Raw genomic sequence first — 5866 nt, 5'->3', positions numbered from 1 at the left:
CTTTCTCTCTCTTTCCCCACTACTATATCTCCTTCACGAATAGCACTGCATGGATACAACACTCTTGACTGACTCCCTCTGGACACGTCACCATCGCACCCCTCCCCCACCTACGCCAGCACTAACAGTAGTGTCACCCACTCCCACCCTCACTGAATCCTTCCCCGTCTCCTATTCCAGGAGAAACAGCTCCGAATAGGATAGAAAGTGCGAAGCCTGGTAGTGGAGTGGTCGATATCCACCTTCCCCACCCCCTATATTTGTGTGTCTGTATTTTTCTCTGTGAGTGTCTGCGTGTGGTTGCAGGTCTGGAAGTCTTGTGGTGCTGAAAATGGCATAATCTCTCTCTTAGCTGGCCACCACACCCTACTGCAGTGATGGTGGCAGAGGGTGATAACCTTCGAGGATTCAGTCTGGGTGGGAGAGAGGGCACCAGCTCACAGCACAATCCAAACTGACAGCAACGTCAACACACACCTCCCCACCCGCTACACCCCGCGCCCCACCACACACACACACACACACACAATGCTGGTAGATGGAGAGTTGCAAACATACTTGGGATCGTCAGAATGGAAATGCTCACCTCCGAGTGAACCATTTTGTCAGGAGATGACATGAATTGATTTCTGATTCTGTGACTTGCAATGCTTAAACATTACGTGGAAAAGTATTGAAAATTCCCAAAAAAAGGCCTGGTAGTGTTGATAATGACGCAGGGACAATATCGCTTAGTATTAGACAAAACTGCTCTGTGTTTCCAAAGATATTATTTGAAAAAAACAAACGAACATGTAATTTGAGAGATTCACAGCAAAGGATTTGCTATCGACTCAGAGCCAAAAACTGTGACACTGATGCAGTGGCGTGGGGTGGCCAGCAGAGGGTAGTATTGGATGAATCCAATCATAAAACTGAGTGGTTCGTACTCCCTCTATAAGGATGAGAGATGTTGGCCTTACAAAGCTTCCGAACATTCCGTGGAAGACTAAAGGGAGTGATAGATAATTTTCGTCTCCATGGAGACGATATTCATGAACTGGATAGATAAAATTTGCCTTATTGGAGTTTATAGATAGAAAAGTCATATTTAAAAAGCAGAGTTCATAGTATAACTGTAAAATCTTTAGGTCACCCTCAGTGGGAGCATTGTGTGTAATCCTTGTCCTCATTCTCCACCAAAATCATGTAAAGCAGTTAGAAAGGACACAGACGCTGTTCCCTGGATAGCAAGATATTAGAAAGTCAAGTGGCGTTGTTTACTGAGACATAAAAATATCAGAAAGAATACAATAGGTTTAATCGGGATGAGAGAAAGAATGAATGAGTTTACTCACGAGATTTGGGAATACTAGAGCAGAAACACACAAGTTTTTATGAAAACAAATGAGATTTTCACATAACGTGAGGTTTGAATGACTAAATCAGGGAAATTCCCTCTTTCAAGTGGAACAATAACTTTAGTTAGAGCTTCAAAACCATGAGTGAATGATTAAGAAAGGTTTGGATGAGAGTTTCTTCCACTCAATGGAATTATTTAAATCGTGAATGACTTTCCAGAAATAAAGCGTCGAAGCTGATTTCACAGTGTTTCAAAAGATACACGAGCAAACATACAAGGAGGGAATTTACCATTGAGAGAAAGTCAGTGCGGTTGCGTAACAATTTCGAATTTGGTTGAGTTCGGAAACAAAGACATTTCATGAACACGTACAACTGAATAAGATTGAATATAAAATGTTCATGGATTGGTAAGGTGTGACGTATTATTCAAGGTGAAACTGTAAATGGAGCTGATGTCTTAAAGTAACTGCAGAGATAAGTTATATCCTAATGAGTATGAATTGAATCGTCACTTGGAGACGCAACACCTACTTTAAAGATTTGACCACATTCACATGATGTTATGTATATTTCATACATTCTTAACTCGACCCAAGAAATCCACCAGGAAGACTCTGTCCTTTTGTATTGTTAACCCTCTGCACTTCTCTGCACCATGCCATTGAAGATAAAATATGCTCAGACCAAAATTCAATTCAATACAATATTCAAACGGTCCTATGTGATTTCTTTTTTTATTATTGCAACAACCTTTGTGAGTTTGCAACAAACTGTGTAACATGAAACCAGTTCAACATCTATTTTCCCGGAATTTAAAGCAGTGCACATGGGAAACGCTATCCATCTGCTAAAAAATCACCTTCGGCTCTTTCTCCACACATGTCTCTTCACTTTTTAAATACTTGCAGTATGTTTCTTGATCAAGGAGTCATTATCCAGAAAAGGTCGTTTCTCAATCCACAAACACGGGTATCTTCCCATAAACTTGGCTTTGCTCAATATCACCTTTTATCCGTACCCATCAACACGACGACAAATTGAAGCTGCTCCATGTGATGCTCAAACGTCAAACTTCGGCACAGCACAGCCCACTGTACTGGAACAGAGGTACCGTGCACTGGTCACCTGTAGCACAAGAGCAACACATTAATGCTTACCTCCACATTCCTGGTTTTACCTTAACGTTTGGGAAACCGAATTTCTCTGATTCCATGGATACTAACGGGGATTATAGGATCATCTTCACCAGTGGTTCTGACCCCGAGTGAGGAAAGTGGTGAGCTACTCATTGCAAAGATGGGTAGATTGTTGAAATATACAATTTCGACATTTGCCATCAAATTCCTAAGTGTAAACCCCCTCTGAATTCTTTCACCGCAGTCCGCTGTTTGGGAGGTGTTCCTATTGTGGGAAATGCACTTCCCCGTGTGTCAACTGCTGCTCCCAGCATTCGCTCTGGCACTGCACTAATTTTCCTTCTGACACTTGCTCACTGTGTTGCTGTGATCATACAGTGACTTGGTGTCGCACGGCCCAGGAAAATTATACAGATCAAGGGTTTTGCATTGTTGAATTCAATTGTCAGTTTAGCCTTATTTAGGATTTTGAAATTGTCTGTCCTGTACACAGGTGCGTGTCAAACATATCTGTGTGGAAGAAAGGTGTTCCGAATAATGACTTTGAGCACTATGCACTCTCCTCCAATCTGGCAAACAATTCCTCACAGGCAATTTAATAGACAATAGACAGCAGGTGCAGGAGTAGGCAATTCTGCCCTTCGAGCCAGCACCGCCATTCATTATGATCATGGCTGATCATCCTCAATCAGTATCCTGTTCCTGCCTTATCCACATAACCCTTTATTCCATGATCCTTAAGAGCTCTATCCAACTCTTTCTTGAATGAACACCTCCTGCTGTCTCGGATTCTTCATTCCATTGACTTCAAATCTTCACAGAATTCAACAGACCTTGTTACATAGTCATTTCTTCATTTTTGTTAAGACCACTGTGAGCAGAGTGTCACAGTGGGAATGCGCTTGCCCCAGAACCCAGAGGTCAGACCATAGTCATGGAACAGTACTGTGCTATTTATCATTTCACCAAAACAAGGGAGAAATATCTGCTGCTCTGCATAATTTATGCAATTCACTTATTGATAAGATTATAGGAGCTTAGGTCTGTATGACGAGGTGGCCGAGAGGTTAAGGCGATGGATTGCTAATCCATTGTGCTCTGCACGCGTGGGTCCGAGTCCCACTCTCGTCGGTGTTATCAGTGGTTTTCAATGTTGCTATTTTTGGATGATCACAGCTGTCTTACTGAAATTGAAACTGCCATGTCAGTTTGTATGCATCGACGCTATCATAAAATCTCAAAGAATAATTTGGTTCTGTTGCCTAAACTGCATTGAAATGTAGATTGCATTGGGATATTGAAAAGGAGCGCGACTTTCTTTTTCAAGTCAAGCTGCTGTGACCTTTTATCATATGAAAGAGATCCAGGAAAACCAAATAACAAGAGATGTGAGGGGCATGTTTATGCAGTGGGATTCGTAATGAGTGTTTTGTCAAATGAAATCTGGAGCAGGTTGAGTATAAGTGATTCATCTTGGTGAGAAGAGCACAAAATAATGGAGATATTTCAAAAGGAGCAGGGCGTGGGTGTAGGGGCACCGAGAACTAGCTGTAAATGCACAGTAGAGAATTGCCGATGTGGGTGCTGTGCATGGGCACAGAAAGACTTCCACATTGGTCTCGCCCTCGCCCCTTGCTCTCGCCATTGAGGAGTGCTGGACATAAGGCCCAAACACAAGATGTGGGAAGCGAGCTCGCTCTCGTTATGCACACACTGGATGCATCACATTGAACTATGAAAAACTGGAGAAGTCAGCATATTAACTTTAGGGACTGAACCTAAACTGTGCATCAATAACCGCAGATTCATGCAGCATAAACATGAAAAATGATTTAAAGTGTCTTTATACGCATGTCATTAACAGACGTTTCGTTATAATACCCGTGTGGTTGAAAGAATAAGGCACCACATTTCAGATTGATGACAACGTAACCAATTTTGTTTTGAAACTGAGACCAATTTGATCATTTTACACAGTGAACAAGTTTATTTTAAATAATGCAAACCACATTCCCTTACCTGGAATAAAAGTGTGATTACATTACAAACATTTTCCTTGCTCAGTCGCAATTACTCAACATGAAAAATAGGATGTAATTTTTTTATTGAGCATACATCAATTAGCACCATTATCTATCTTCGGATTGACTGCAATATGCACATGCTAAATAAGGTTTAAGAAAGAATGACTTTTGGAAATAATGATTCTGTGGTGACTAAAATTAATATTAGGTTCTCATGATGTGGATTTCCCACCAATGGCTGCAGTGGTAGAAATGCTCAGTGGGTAATATTTCTATGATGGTATAGAGGTGTGTGATCTGCCAGGGATGGGAGCTCCCACTTCATCTGGAGCAGCGTCTGTTGACATGGACCAGGGAGCATTGTGACATCAGTCTGGGAGTTCCAACCACACCTGGAGCAGCTTTTATTAACATTGAGCAGCAGGGAGCATTGGAACATTAGACTGAAATCCAGCCTCACCTGGAGCAGCCTGTATTGACATGAAGCAGCAAGGAGCATTGCAACATCAGACTGCAAGATCTAACCTCATTTGGAGCAAATTCAGTTGACATGGAGCAGGGAGCTTTGCAAGATCCGTCTGGGAGCTCCACTCTCACCAGGAGCAGCTTTTAATGACATGTAGCAGCAGAAAGCATTGGGACATCAGAGTGATGGATCCAACCTCAACTGGACCGCTTCTATTGACATGGAGCAGGGAACATTGGGACATCAAACTGTGAGCTCCAACTTCAAGTAGAGCAGCTTCTATTGAATGGAGCAGCAAAGAGCATTGAAACGTCAGATTGGGAGCTCCAACCGCACTTGGAGCAGCTGGTATTTACATGGAAGAGGAGGGAGGATTGGGACATTAGGCTGGGGGAAAGGATAATCAACTATTTTAATCTGAAGTAAAATATGATTCAACGACTCTGATGTTAATTAATTTATGAAGAATCTTTCCCGGGGAAATAATTGATTCTTTAGATATTAAAGACAAGTCCTGCAAATATTCAACTCAGGAAAACGCATTGGTACAGAGAGAAATGAGAGTGATGTTTCATGTCTTTGTCTTTTCTTTCCTGGCCGACTCTGCACTCGTTTACATCACCGGAAGGACGTTTTCAGTCATTTCATGTTGTTCAGTTTCCTGCAAATACGGACAGATCATTAACGTAATCTAAAACTGAAAATTAACGGGAATATGCGATGTTATGATTAGGCTGGAGTATACCTCAAATTATTTTGAAAACGCAGCAAAGTAAGTTGCAATTTCCTTGATCAGCAGTGACCTCATTGATTGGCTGATCAGATTGTGAATGGTCGTTTTTTGAGGACAATTTGAAGTGAATTAATGATGGTGATTATCTTTGTTCTTTGTTCAC

General features: G+C 41.7%; 1 non-coding gene across 1 annotated transcript; it reads left to right on the top strand.

Annotated features, from left to right (window-relative positions):
* The first annotated feature begins 3529 nt into the window (after positions 1–3529).
* Positions 3530–3611, top strand: trnas-gcu (transfer RNA serine (anticodon GCU)). Its single transcript has one exon. It is a non-coding gene; the product is annotated as a tRNA-Ser (tRNA).
* The last annotated feature ends 2255 nt before the right edge of the window (positions 3612–5866 follow it).

The sequence above is a fragment of the Chiloscyllium plagiosum genome, unplaced genomic scaffold, assembly GCF_037043375.1.
Source record: "Chiloscyllium plagiosum isolate Xiang-an unplaced genomic scaffold, Cpla_swu_hap1 HiC_scaffold_38, whole genome shotgun sequence".
Taxonomy (NCBI): domain Eukaryota; kingdom Metazoa; phylum Chordata; class Chondrichthyes; order Orectolobiformes; family Hemiscylliidae; genus Chiloscyllium; species Chiloscyllium plagiosum.
The sequence above is the reverse complement of the archived record's forward strand: the minus strand, read 5'-3'. Positions and strand labels throughout refer to the sequence as shown.